Below are 14,335 nucleotides of genomic sequence, written 5' to 3'. Positions count from 1 at the left end.
ATCTAGAAAATTGTCACATTTTAGTTATTCTAGCATAGACTTATTAGGCTATCACTGTCAATGTGGGGGGGTCTAATTTCATGGAAAATAATTAAATTTGGGACATTTAAACTTTCTTGAAATTTGCATTTCAGCTAATTAACATATGGACCCAAACAGCACACCATTTCCAAACCAAGAAATTCCTTCCAACTACTAATACTTGAAGTCATTTTCATTTTAAAAATTATGTATTCATTAGGTATGCTAAAAGCCAAAGTTAAGAATTTCATTTTTAAAATAAAGAAAAAAGAACAGAGCTACAGTAAGTTTTATTTTTAGAGCTGCTGCTTTATCAACTAAACCAAGATGAAATAGTTACTCACCAGATGACAAAGTAGCTTTTTTTTTTCTCCTTAAATTCATTTCTGAGTTAATACAAATCTGACTCACTGTCACCAAAGAAGAGGAACCTTCTTGCAGAGACTTGTACAGCTGTCCTGGGGTCGATCTCTACATAACATATACTTAAATTTGAACATTGCTCATAATGTAAATGCTAGTTAATTAAATTCTAGGTTTGATTGTAACTAAATCAGATATTGAAAAAAGTGATACATTGGATTAGAATTTCCTTTAAAAAAATGAAGCAGCCTACTTGTTACTTGAGGAGAAGCAAATTCCAAAACATTGACTTATTTCCAATGAGAAAGTCTGTGAAATTTCCAGAAAGTAAGATAGAGCAGTACAAATATCTGTAATGAGCAATAACGCCACACTGTAGAAAAAGTAGTATTAATGTCATTCTGATTCAAAGCTTTTAAGCCAGGAAATCCATTTGACAGAGGGATAAGAGCTCAAATTCATTTCAGTTAAAGCAAAACAGGAAGAGCAATAAGTAGCTATCCTGATTGGGGGGGCGCAAAAAAAAGCAAAGAAGTCAATGTTCTCAGATGGAAAAAATTTGTGAAGTCTCTGAGATTTGGATGTTAAGTTGGATGAGGGCGGAGTGATTAAATTCTCTACCTGCCCAATTTTTACTTATGTAATACAGCTGAAGAGGTAGAAAAACTTCTGAGGCATTTATTAACCAGAGGTTTTGCCCTAATTTATTTAGAAGAAATTACAATATTCAAAATGAAACTGAAGGGAAAGCAGTTGTGTTACTGCTGGAAAGCAGACTCCAAAGAGCAGGGACAGCAACACCCTCAAGCATCAGGTCAACTTGTCATCTCTACCAGGTATTAGATATTTGATTCGATATCAGAAAGTCTCAAAGGCTAAGGTATTGCAGGGGCGGGGGTCGGGGTCTGGGGCATGCTTTTGAAGTTACATTTGCATAATATTTGCATAACCCTTCGCTTAAGTGGTATAATTACTGGGGTCCTGGGAGGGCTGCTATAGAGGTGAGGGAGGGATAAGAAGGATGGGAGCCTGACCCTTCATGCTCACCCCTAGAAACGGCCTCTTGAGCAAGATTCTACTCTCTGAAAAACTTATGGTTTCCAAGTGGTTGGGGTGTAGGGCGATGCACCAGGGGTTTGGGATGGAAATGCTATAAAATTTGGTTGTGATGATCGTTGTACAAATATAAATGTAATAAAATTCATTGAGTAATTAAAAAAAAAGAAATTCAAAAGCTGAAAAAAAGATTCTACTCTCTCTGAGCCTAAATCTCCTCCTTTGCACAATATGAATAATAATGTCTCCTTATAAGGCTGTTGTAGGTAGTAAATCAGGTAAATAATGTTAAGTACTGACTCTTAAATAGCAATAAATATGTTTAAACCTAAAAGATATTGAAGTAGAAACACTAAATTAGGATGTCTGTTCGGAAGAAGATTGTTTCCATTTGGAAAAATATTAACTTTGCCTTGTTCCTAGAGCATTTTAGATATTTATTTTCATTTTCTTTCTTTCTTCTTTTTTTTTTTGGGGGGGGCCACACCTGCAGCACAGGGAAGTTCCCAGGCTAGGGGTTGAATCAGAGCTTCATCTGCCGGCCTACACCACAGCCACAGCAACACCAGAACCCAGCCTCTTCTGTGACCTACACCACAGCTCAGGGCATTGCCGGATCCTTAACCCACTGAGCAATTCAAGGGATTGAACCCTCATCCTCATGGATATTAGTTTCCTCACCGCTGAGCCACAAAGGGAACTCCAAGATATTTATTTTCACATAGTTAGTCCTAATTGTTGATTTTTTTTTTTCCTTAGTGGTTCTTTAAAGATGAGAAAGGCAGCTCTTTTTTAAACTATCACTACCCAGCTAATATTCTGGCTCAAGTGCAAAGGGCTAGTCTTTTCCACAGAGCCCTTTAAAACAGGTGCGGAAATCACAGCCATTTGTGCACTCAGCACAACCTCTGAGAATAGAAGCTGGTTTCTGCCAGGTAGTTTTCTCCCATCCTTGGTCCCAGAGGAGAGTGAAGTACTCCAGAAACCCTTATTAACTGCTGTCATTTGGATGAAAAAGTGTGAAAGCAGCTCCACCACCCTTCACCACATCACATTAAGAACTGAAATGACAACAAAAGGGAATGGAAGCTGTGAAGGCCGCCCAATATTCATGTTACCTTCAAGTGAAGGAAAAGTGTAAAATTGTCCCAAGCCTAGAACTTGTGTCTTGCTTCCACCCAAGCTTGACCACCCCACCTGCCAGAAGATTCCACTCTGAAAAGCATTAATGTTAAATCAAGCATTTTGTGAGTCTGATTCTACTCATTCCTAAATAGCTATGAAGATAACTCTGAGAACTTATTAAATATTTACAAATGAATGAATGAGTTAATGTATATGAATGAGTGAATGAGGTCCCAGAGCTCTGTGACCTCAGAGCTCTGTATTCATTCATTGAACAAATATTGAGGGGTCCCTGCTGTGTGCAGGTATACTATGCTAAGATAAGGATATAGTGATAAGACATGAGTCCTCTTGGAGCGAGATTTTGGCATGGAATAGTCATGTAATTATAAACGTCTAGATCATACAAAATAATATATTATGCTCTAGACACTATAATTATGGGGATAATTATAGACGAGGGAAGTTGTGTGAAATGTAACTTGAATACATCGTATACTTGACCTGAACTGAATTTGCTATCATTAACAATTTCAGTTAACTTTCTTAGAATTTACATAGGCTTTTGAAAACATGATTTCATTATCCCAATCCACTTAAAGATGATGGCTGAGGAAATCTAAATCCATAGCTCTTTTTCTCTTAAATAATCCTTAGAGTGAGCAGAAGCTTTCAAAATCATTCCCCTGATCTTAGACATTTGTTCTAAAAAACAGGTTCATTAATCTTTGTTGTTACTGAGAATGATGTTTCTTCAACTTTAAATAAAATGTTTAGAATAATATTTGATTTGCATATCTCCTTTCACTTTTTTTTTATTTGTATTTTTTTTATTTCCTAAGTAGAGCCTGAAGTCCAGGCTATGTGGCATCTCAGGATCAAACCAAAGCAATGATTTCTATCAGGAAACTCTTACTGTTATTAAATTATTCTTCCTCAGCTTTCATTGCTGAAGAGAAGTGACAGATTGTTGACAGCTATCAGAGCTCTTCATGTTTTATTGGAAAGTCATTTGAAAAATTACCATATCATTAATCTCAAATCTCAAAAACGTTTCAAAAATCTCTCAGAAAACTTGTAAGATAGGCATGAGATAATATCCTTACTATATATTCACTCTTTCTTTTCTAGCATTCAGACACTGGTTAAAGGGGGAAAGTTTCGGGGAAGGAAATGTTCCCTTGGGGGAATGCAGTGTTCATGAAGAGAGACTGGCCCTTGCCTGAGGACCCCTCCCTGCTCCAAAGGAGGGGTGACCGGTAGACTCTCTTGGAAAATAGTTGATTTCTATTAGCAAAGGAGACTCTTTCCCCAGCTGGATACCTGCCCAGTCCTGGATTTCCTGACCTGCCAGGGAGGGTGCTTTCAGAGCCTGGAAAGAGTGTCTGAAAGAGATTGCATGGTGTTGCATGGTGGTATTCCAGGCACAGAAAGGCAAGGACAATCTCCTCAAGTTCTTGGTTCTCGAGAGATACAGAAGGAAGAACAGAGGAGCCAGGTTTGAGAACAGCACTGGCAGAGATGAGAAGGCTAAGAACCTACTCTCGGAAGAGCAAAAGGACTAGGTGGAGAGGGAAAATAGTCATGAAAGAAGGACCTGAAAAAAAAAAAAAGAAAAAAGCAAAAGGAGTTCCCGTCATGGTTCAGTGATTAATGAATCCAACTAGGAACCATGAGGTTTCGGGTTCAATCCCTGGCCTTGCTCAGTGGGTTAAGGATCTGGCGTTGCCGTGAGCTGTGATGTAGGTCACAGACACTGCTTGGATCTGGATTGCTGTGGCTCTGGTGTAGGCCAGCAGCTACAGCTCTGATTAGATTCCTAGCCAGGGAACCTCCATATGCCTCGGATGAGACCCTAGAAAAGACAAAAGAAGAAAAAAGAAAAGAAAAGAAAGAAGGACCTGGAAAGGAAGGTTGGAGTCAGATTATGTAGGGCCTTGCATGCCAGTGCAAAGCAGGTATATTCAGTTCAGTAAGTAATTGGAAACCATTGCAGATCCTCTGAGCCAAAAAAGAATCTAATCAATGCTATGTTTTAATAAAAGTAATTTGACAGAAACACATGGACTGGAATAGGGTAGGGAAAGGCAGGAGATATCATGTATGTGTGATGCTGAAGAAGATACAAAATCAAACCACCATTTGAGATACCACTACACACGTATTTGAATGGCTAAAATTAAGAAGAAAAAATACTGACAATATCAAGTACTGGCAAAGACTCAGAGGAACTGGAACTCCCAGACATTGCTGGTGAGACAAAAATGGACCAGCAATTCCAGAAAATAATTTGGCAGTTTCTTATAAGGTTAAACATATACTAACCATATAACAATCCTACTCATGTTATCTGCCCTAGAGAAATGAAAACATACATTAACATAAAAACCTATACATGTCTGTTTGTAGAAATTCTGTTTGTAACTGCCCCAAAATGGGAATCATCCCAAATGTCATACATGGGTGAAAGGGTAAACAAATCACGGCACTTCCATACCATGGAATACTGCTCAGCATTAAAGAGGAGCAAGAAATTATGCTGAGTGAAAAAAGTCAGTCTCAAAATGTTTCATAGGATATGATTCCATTTATATAATATTCTTGAAAAGACAAAGCTGTAGGGATGGAGGACAGATCAATTATTGCTAGGGGTGAGGGAGGGAGATAAGATAACAATAATAACACTAATGATAATAAAGGGATAGCATGAGAAATTTGGGGGGATGACAGAATGGTTTTGCATTCTGACTGCAGTGATGGTTACACGAATCTGTTCAGATGTTTAAAATTGCAGAATCACACACCAAAAGAAAAAGTTCAATTTTACAGCATGATAATTTTTAAAATTTAAATTTAAAAAAGCAAAGCCAGGAGTTCCTGTCATGGCTCAGTGGAAATGAATCTGACTAGCACCCATGTTGATGCAGTTTCAATCCCTAGCTACTCAGTGGGTTAAAGATCTGGCATTTCCGTGAGCTGTGTGTGGTATAGGTCACAGATGCAGCTTGGATCTGGTGTTGCTGTGGCTGTGGTGTAGGCCAGTGGCTACAGCTCTGATTCGACCCCTAGCCTGGGAACCTCCATATGCCACAGGTGTGGCAAACAAAACAACAAAACAAACAAAACAAAACAAAAGCAAAGCCAAAAAAACAAATTAGCAAGGAAAGCAAGATATTTTCTGTTGTTTGAAGTATCTATTGGACAGAGCATATTAGCATAAATAGACAAAGGCAATGCTAAATGGAAAGAAGAAATGGAAAAACAGCTTAGATTGTTAGACTCCTAGATTCATCCTGGATCAGTGACCATCCTTATGTCAGGCTGTTTTCCCCAGAATGGCTGTAACAATAGGTATCAGCCTATATGCCCTTCTAAAACTCTGCTCCTCCACCCAGAGGTCTATGTCCCAATGACTTGAACTTTTGACTGTGTACACCAAGAGAGGACAATGGAAACTACAGTGTGTGCTTCTCAAAGTTAAGTCTTAAAATTGCTCTGTACTTCCTCTCTGTTCTCTTAGAACATTTGCTCTGGGTATCCAGCCACTGCAGTGTGAGGAATTCCAAGTAGCCCATGGAAAGGCCTATGTGAAGAGGAACAGAGGTCCCTGTCCATAGCGCTGGCTGATCTTCCTACCAATAGCCAGTACCACCTCACCAGCCATATGACAGAGTCATCTTGAAAGAGTCAAACTAGCTGACACTGCCCCAGAGCAGAGCAGAGCAGAGTGTGTCAGCGGAGCCCTGCCTAAGTAGGTTATTTATGAACAACATAAATGATTGCTGTTGTTCTAATCCACTAAGTTTGGGGGTGTCATGTCACACAGCAATAGATAGCTAATGCAATGTTTTTGCTCACTTAACACCAATAGATCTATCTGAGCGCCCTTCTTGTGTATAGAACAGTTTCCCTTGCTATCTAAAGTAGAGCTTTCTGAGAAAACCATCTGTAAGCCAAAATACTATAGAGAAAAGAATTACCTTAGGACCTATCTTGCTAATGAAGGTACAAAATAAATCAAGACAGCACAGATGCTCATGTAGTTCAAAGCTATGGTGACTGGATGCTGAGATACTGAGTGTAGTTCCCAGGGAAGGAGATGGGCGGTGCCACTTTCCCTGCTACTCCAGGTGTACACTGACTCTCTATGGACTGTTGAAAAATAAATGTTGAATGCTAGTTTTGCTTTTTGTCTTTTTTTTCCTCCATAAAAGTGAAAATCCTCTTTGGATTTCTTTCAGTTAGTAAAAAGAGGTTCTAAGGTAGGTCCTTCATAAGCCCGAAGTGGCTTATGAAATGAACTGTTGAAAAGGGAAGTAGACCTGTATTCAGAAGAATTCTTGGGATGGGATGAGGCTTAGAGGGAAAATGTGCACGACTGATTAATGAAGTTACACATTGGGCATTAGTCCTGAGAGATGGCATCACTGCTATTTGCCTATCCTGTTAAAATTCAGCCATTCCCATATTATGTATTGAACAAGACAGGATGCAGATGGGTTGTATCTACTCGAGATCACACAGATATTTAGTACCAGAGACAAAGCTCTAAATCAGGTCTTCTGATGCGCAGTTAGTATTCTTTTCACTCAGTCTGTCCTTTCCCAATAACAGATTCCAGAAACCCGAACCCCAGGACTAAGAGCAGCAAAATATGCCTGGATGCTTCTATTTCCCTGCCTACGCCTGGAACAGACATCATTATCCAAGCACAGATTTTTCATGAGGTCACTGCTGTGCACACAGATGATGGATCCAAAATACCATTAGAGAACCTAAGTAGAAAGATGCAAGAGCTAGACTTGATTTGTACTACTAGTGTCAGAAGAATACAGTAAAGGCGGGCTCAAAATATAACCTGTAAAAAAGAGTTGATATTGAAATCCCCCGTGCATAAGCAAGAGGGGAACGGTTTGGACATGACTGCTTAAGGTTAACAATGCCTGAAACAACACATAAACTCTGAGTCTACTAAGGAATCACTTCCCACATCTTTGAGGAACTCTACTATAGAACCTGTTAACAATTTCCATTTAATATTTTGAACTTCTTTGTTGTAGTTAGAAGAAAACCTGTTACTTTAACTTCATAAATCATATTGCATGTATATAATTTGATCTCATCCTGAATATAATAGAATTGGAAAGTATATAACAGGGCAGTAGTGGCATATTGCACACTTTGATGGTTCTGTTCTTCACAACGCACTTGACATTGTCTGAGAGCAAAGTAGGCTCTGGAAAAAAAATACAATGTCTAGGGTATGATTTAAAAGCAGAGGTTACAAACCTATGGCACTGTGGATTTGGGGGTAGCTTGCTGAGAACAGGATTCAGATTTGTCCACCATAGGACCAAGAGCGGAGCTTCTCTGAACTTGGTCATAGGAGAGCAAAACACACTGCAGAAGCAACTACAACTAAACTCCCAGAAAAATAATGATCACTCTTCTCCTTTCTATGATTCTGAGTAGGGCCTGAGGATGGGGTTAGGTATGAAGTTTATTCAAATAAAACAAGTAGCCAAGTGTCTTCATTCATTTATTCACTGAGTACTTAGTATATGCAAAGTATTCTGTTAAACACTATGAGGAATACAGGATGAAACAGGGATTTTATCTTCAAAGGTTCTTTCTCTAGCAGGGACCCCACCAACTTCTTTTAATACAACAGGATTTGACAACATAGGCCTAATGAGTTAGAAATTTAAATATCAGCCAGTGGCATCTAAACACAAGAAAATGGGGTTTAATAATTAGAAGCAGGATACATCATTATAATGGTCTATACAAATCAGCAGACTTCAAAAATATTGACAACACCTTTATCTCTTTCTCCTTTCTTTCTCTCTTCTTTCTTTCTTCCTTTTCTTTCTCCTCTTTCTTTCTTTCCCTCCCTCTCTTTTCTTCTTTTTCTTTCTACATGGGATTGCTATTATTTGAAAAATTGCTAGTTGCTAGATCACTTAGATGCATCATTCTTCTTTTAGGAAATCATTCCTGGTAATGAAATTCTTTTCATCAGCTCCACTTTCAGATTTGCAATACAGGCTTGTCCTTTAACAAGTAAGTGTTCTTTTCAGAAAAATATGCATCATGTGTGGCAAAACAGAAATATAATGTTCTTGAAAGCGAACTACTTTGGATGTTAGTTAACCTTTCCTTTTTTGTACTTGGACTTTATTCTTCTAGTAATTTCTCTGTCCACATCAAATTTTCAGGAAGGTCGAAGTCATCATCGAAGTCATCTCAAATCTTCAAATAATGGTCAGTAAAATTCTTGTACCATCTCATGTTTTTGTGTTTAGAAGATGTTGATTTATATTTCCCCTCATCTTTTCTAGACTAGAATATCTCAGTACTTTCCACTGGGTTTTCCTAAATACAAGCAACTTGTTTTTCAACTAATAATCTTAACCTAACCACCTCTCAAAGACCTATGATATCTGTTAAGTGCCAGTCGCATGAGAATAAGACAGAGAAGAATCTTAAAGAAAGTGGGATTTAGGAGTTCCAGTTGTGTATCAGTGGGTTAAGAACATGGCTAGTATCCACGAGGATGTGGGTTTGATCCCTGGCTTACTCAGTGGGTTAAAGATCTGGTGCTCTGTGGCTGTGGTGTAGGCCAGCAGCTCCAGCTCCAGTTCGACCCTGGCCTGGGAACTTCCACATGGTGGAGGTGTAGCTGTAGGAAAAAAAGAAAATAAAAAGAAAGTTGGCTTTGGAGTCAACCCAATCTGGATTCCATGTAAGGCTATGACACTTTCTGTATAATTCTAGGTAAATGCCATAATCTCACTGAGCCTCAATTTACTAATCTGTAAAATGGGGATAGAATGCACATTGTAAAGTCAGTATGAGAATAATACAATATTAGAAAGCAGGGAGTCTGGAGTTTCCCGTCGTGGCTCAGTGGTTAATAAATCTAACTAGGAACCATGAGATTGCGGATTCGATCCCTGGCCTTGCTCAGTGGGTTAAGGATCCCGAGTTGCTGTGAGCTGTGGTGTCGGTCGCAGATGTGGCTCAGATCCCGAGTTGCTGTGCTCTGGCATAGGCCGGCAGCAACAGCTCAGATTAGACCCCTAGCCTGGGAACCTCCATATGCCCTGAGAGTGGCCCTAGAAAAGGCAAAAAGACCAAAAAAAAAAAAAGGAAAAAAAAAGAAAGAAAGCAGGGAGTCTGGTACATAATAGGAATTTCTTAAATAAATAACAATTTTCCTTTGTTTCCTCCTAAAAATGACAAAGCTCAAGATTTAACCATTAAAATCTATAAACAGTTACAGTTGCAAAGCATTCAGGTCCCAATCAACCTTTCAGACACCCCACATTAAGAAATGAAAATTTGGGGGGGAAAAACCCTATAATTTTATCATCCTAGTACCACAGCTGTTTCCATTTTTGTTATGGTCTGGCTTTTATACAAAGGGTCACATTTTCTCCACAGCTTCAGTCAGGGTGCATTCATCACAAAGGTACTAAAAGATTTATTCCAGGTGATAGTGGGAAGCTGCTGAAGAAGAAATGGAAGGCTGCGGAGGTGTTAAAGTTCTCTGAAGATATTGTTCAAACCTTTCTCCAGCACAGAAACTCGACAAAGAACTCCTCTGCAGTTTTCGTTACCCAGGGCTGTTTCTTTAAATTGTTTGACGTCAGAGAAGGAATGCTATAGCAACAGTCTGTCAAACTGGAATTAACTCAGAAGAAAGATGGGGGTGGGGAGAGGAAAATTGCTCCCGGGCGGTACTGACTTCAGAGGAAGCAAATTTGGTAGATGCATTCATTTTATGACATTTTAAACATAAAACACCCAGAGAAATGTGGGAAAAGTCGGTTGCATGTGATGTTTTAACTCATGCAGAGACAAGTGACTTGATGGGGTTATCTGGAAGGCCTCCTTTCATCAGTGACAATAGTAACAACTTCCAAGCATTGATTATTTATTCAGAGGTAGGCTCTGTTTAAATGTTATCTCATTAAAAATTTTAGCACCTTTATGAGGCAGATACACTATCCCTATTTCGCCGGTGAAACTAAGGCCCTGAGACGGTACAGGATCACAAAACTAGCGACATTAGAGCTGGGATTGCAGTGCAATTTTGTAAGACTCTGGGCTTCAGTTTACTCTCTTACATTTAAAATTCCAGAAATGTTAAACCTAAGCGGGACCTTGAGGTCTTCTAAGTCAGCCCCCCTGCCCTACCCTCAAGCAAACTGAGGCCCGTACTGTGCCGGGAAGGAAAACTGGCCAACCCACTTGGGCGCTACTCAGAAGTGTGCTCCGTCGTCCAGGCGCTGCACCAAGAAAACGAAACTGCCCGGGAATTAATGTTTTTCTTCTCCTTCTAGCAGGAAACGAGAGAGAAAATAGGAAGCAGAAGCTGTGCGCAGCGCCAGCTGCCTTCGCCCCCTGCCCAGGCCGTGCACGCTCAGGGGTCTGCGCGCGCCCGCGCCGCGTCCCCGCGGGACCCGCGCGCCTCGTGCCTCGCGCCTCGCGCCTCAAGCCACGTCCCCGCCCCGGCCCCGCGCGCCGCAGAGTTGGCTGCTGGGCGGCGCGGGCCTGGGTGTGGTCGGCGGATCTCCGCGGCGTTGGTCTCGGAGGTGCGCTGCGCTGCGCTCCGCACGCCCAGTCCGTGCGCCAGGAGCTGCGAGGCTCCCAGCCGACCCTCGGACGCCGGGTCCAAGCCGGCCCGAGCTCCCTCCAGGTAGGCGGCTGCCGCGCGAGCTGCGGCTGGTCTGTGCGCCCCGCGGGGGCATCTCGGGCTTCCTGCAGGGGGGCGTGAGGCGCCGCGAGGCTGCCTCGGCGGAACTCGGCCCTGGAGGCGGCCCGGGTCCGGCAGAGTTCCTCCTGACCCGAGGATTAGGAGCTCCGGTCGGCGAACCCTGCCTGGGAGGACGGGGCGGGCGCGCCTCGGTAGCGCTCTAGTGCAGGGACCGGCCGTTTGGCCGCAGCTTCGGACACTTCCTAGGCCCTTGGGACCGCTCGCTCTGGGCAGCGAGGGGGTGAGCCATGGTCCCTGGCCTTTCGACCCCTAGGTGCTTCTCCGCACCCCGAGGTCCCTTCGGGGCACTGGAACGCGAGCTGGTGTTTGTCCTGAGAATAGCGATTATTCAGGGCTGCCCCAAAGGGTTATTGGGTCGAGAGCCCTGGGAGAGCTCATAAAAGTTCTCCACTGAGTGCTAAAAATGAGTCCATTGGTTTCGTGTTAAATTTATTTTGGAAATATGATGCACAGTAAGGGGGGGGGGTGTTAAGAATTTTGAATACTTTTAAGTTCAATACATGATAAAATGTTTTCCTTTTCTCTCCACGTTCTTTTTCTGCTTCAGAACACAAATAATTTCCTTGTGCTTTGATATTTATTGCTCTTCGGTCGGTAAGGGAAGATAGAATTCCCAAAAGTTTAAAAACAGACTTAAATTTGTTTATAGAAGCAGTTTGTTATTTTGCATCTCTCTCTTCCCTTTTTTCCTACTCCTTCCCTTTCTCTTTTAATAAAGGGTGTGGACGCATCTTTCTCCTTCCACTGGCAGAATAGCTCGGTCTGTGAATTAGCACCCTACTGGAAAGTTTTCTTAAGACATTCGGCATTGAATTGTTGATTAGAACGCTTTACTATCGGTCCATCTTAGTGTTGCAAACTGAGATTGTGACCTTTAAGTGTCTTTTAGAACATAAACAGAGCACACTCTCCTTCTTTAAGATGAAAGAGAAGTCATTTCTAGTCGCCAAGGAAAACAATAGTCTGTATAGGTAAAATTGTATGCTTTGAATCTCTTCGCCATTGCACATTTTTATTTTTTAGACTTTTCAGTGTGGGGCTTTTGGTTTATTACTGATCCTGGGCTCTGAAAGTTTATTGTATATTTCAGTATTTGGTTACAGATCATTTAAAGACTTTACATGTTGCATTTTGGTTTGTAGATGAGTTTGAAAGTGAAATAGGAACTTTAAAAATATCATTTTATTAAATGTCTTTTAATTCTCTTGTATACACACATTTATGAAATTATTTAATCTGAGTGTGATACATTTATGTTCACATCTGTGAGCCATAGGTGTTATTTAGGAGATTGTTCTGAGTTGGTCTTTGTTAACTTATAGAATTGCTTCTTTTATTATTTTTTCCAGCTTTATTGAGATATTAACATGACATTGTGTAAGTGTAAGGTATACAATGTGATGATTTACTATACATATAAATTACAAAATGATTACCATAATAAGGTTAGTTAATACATCCATCACCTCATGTAATTACTTTTGTGTGTGTGTGTGTGTGTCTGTGCATGCGCACGTATGTGGTGAGGACATTTAACATCTCTTTTAGCAACTTTCAAGTATGCAATACAGTATTGTTAACTATAGTCACCATGCTGTAGATTAAATCCCCAGAACTTACTAACCTTATAAACGGAAGTTTTTACCATTTGAGCAACATCTCCCCAGAATTATTTCTTTGAAATCATTGGCACTTTAGTATGTCAGCACATATTTTAACACTTTAAAAATAGAGTGTAGGACATTTTGAAAATTGAGAATTGGAACTACGTTTTGGACATTTTTCTGCCCTTACCAAATACTGCCTGAGATGGTATGATTTCACTGATTTCTTTCAGGCATGTTATTCAAGTACAATGACTGTGTCACTTCTTTACCTTGTTAATCTGCATTTATTATGGGAACTATTTGTTAAACATTTGTTCTTGGCTGGGGACAGTGCTACACATTATTCTAATTGTATCTCACATTAACTTGGCAAAGAAGACATTATCCAGTTATACAGGTAAGGAAACTGCACCTCTAAGATGTTAAATAACTTGCTGGTGATTATGTATCTATTAAGTAGCTCATTGGGGATTTAAGGCCAGATGTCTCTGAAGTTCATGTTCTTCCCTCTTTGCCTCCCTAACTTGGTGCCAGGGCATGAAGGATAACCCTCAGTTATTTGTTAGCATATTTGTAAATTTTCCAATACGTGCCAGAGATGTGAGTTTGTTTTTCTAGCATAGTCGTTACTGTGTTATTGTACAGGTCCTCGTGTCAACCATTCTCTTCTCACCTTTCTATTCCTGTTTAAATGTCTAACTCAAAATTCAAAACCTCCTTCTTGACAGGGCAGAATTTCTCCTACTGACATTAATAGGTAGTGATAGTTTAATTATCCTTCCTAATTAATTTTAACCTATGTTAATGTGAGTTCTCTCGAGTCATAGATATAACTAATTTGGAAGCTTACAAACAGGACGGCAATCTGTTTTGGAATATGGGAACCCTTTGCTATCCCTCACATTAAATCAGAAGGTATTTTGATAGATATTTCCTTCTACAATTACCCTGTCCCTTCTACTGAAATCTTCAATTTCAATTTCTTTAGAATCATTTACATTATAATACAAACATTCTGTTGTGCCACCCATCTTAAAATTCATTCTTTTTTTTTTTTTTTTTTTGCTCACTTGCTCTTTACAAAGTATAGCTTCTGCCCTCAAGAAGCTTGCAGTTTTGTAAGTGAGTCAAATAAATAGGCACCATGTTGTGTTTTTTGTAAATTTTTTGGCCTCTCTAGTGGCATGTGGAAGTTCCCAGGCCAGGAGTCAAACCTGCACCACAGCAGAGTCCAGAGGTGCTGCAGTGACAATGCTGGATCCTTAACCCACCAAATCACAAGAGAACTCCTAAAAATTCTCTCTTGATCCAGTATTCTGCCCCATTTCTCTGCTTTACATTGAGAAAGTGGAATTTTTTTTGATAGAACAAAAATAAATGC

At 40.3% G+C, this 14,335-nt stretch overlaps 1 protein-coding gene across 1 annotated transcript in view; it reads left to right on the top strand.

Moving 5' to 3' along the window:
• Window positions 1-11,024: 11,024 nt before the first annotated feature.
• GNB4 (G protein subunit beta 4) overlaps window positions 11,025-14,335 on the top strand; it is a 65,711-nt gene continuing 62,400 nt past the window's right edge. Inside the window, exon 1 of the mRNA XM_047786941.1 lies at window positions 11,025-11,269. The gene's annotated coding sequence lies outside the window, so the exon portion shown is untranslated. The remainder of the gene's footprint in view (window positions 11,270-14,335) is intronic.

The sequence above is a fragment of the Phacochoerus africanus genome, chromosome 1 (assembly GCF_016906955.1).
Source record: "Phacochoerus africanus isolate WHEZ1 chromosome 1, ROS_Pafr_v1, whole genome shotgun sequence".
NCBI lineage: Eukaryota > Metazoa > Chordata > Mammalia > Artiodactyla > Suidae > Phacochoerus > Phacochoerus africanus.
Note: the sequence above shows the minus strand (reverse complement) of the source record. Positions and strands in the feature narration are given on the sequence as shown.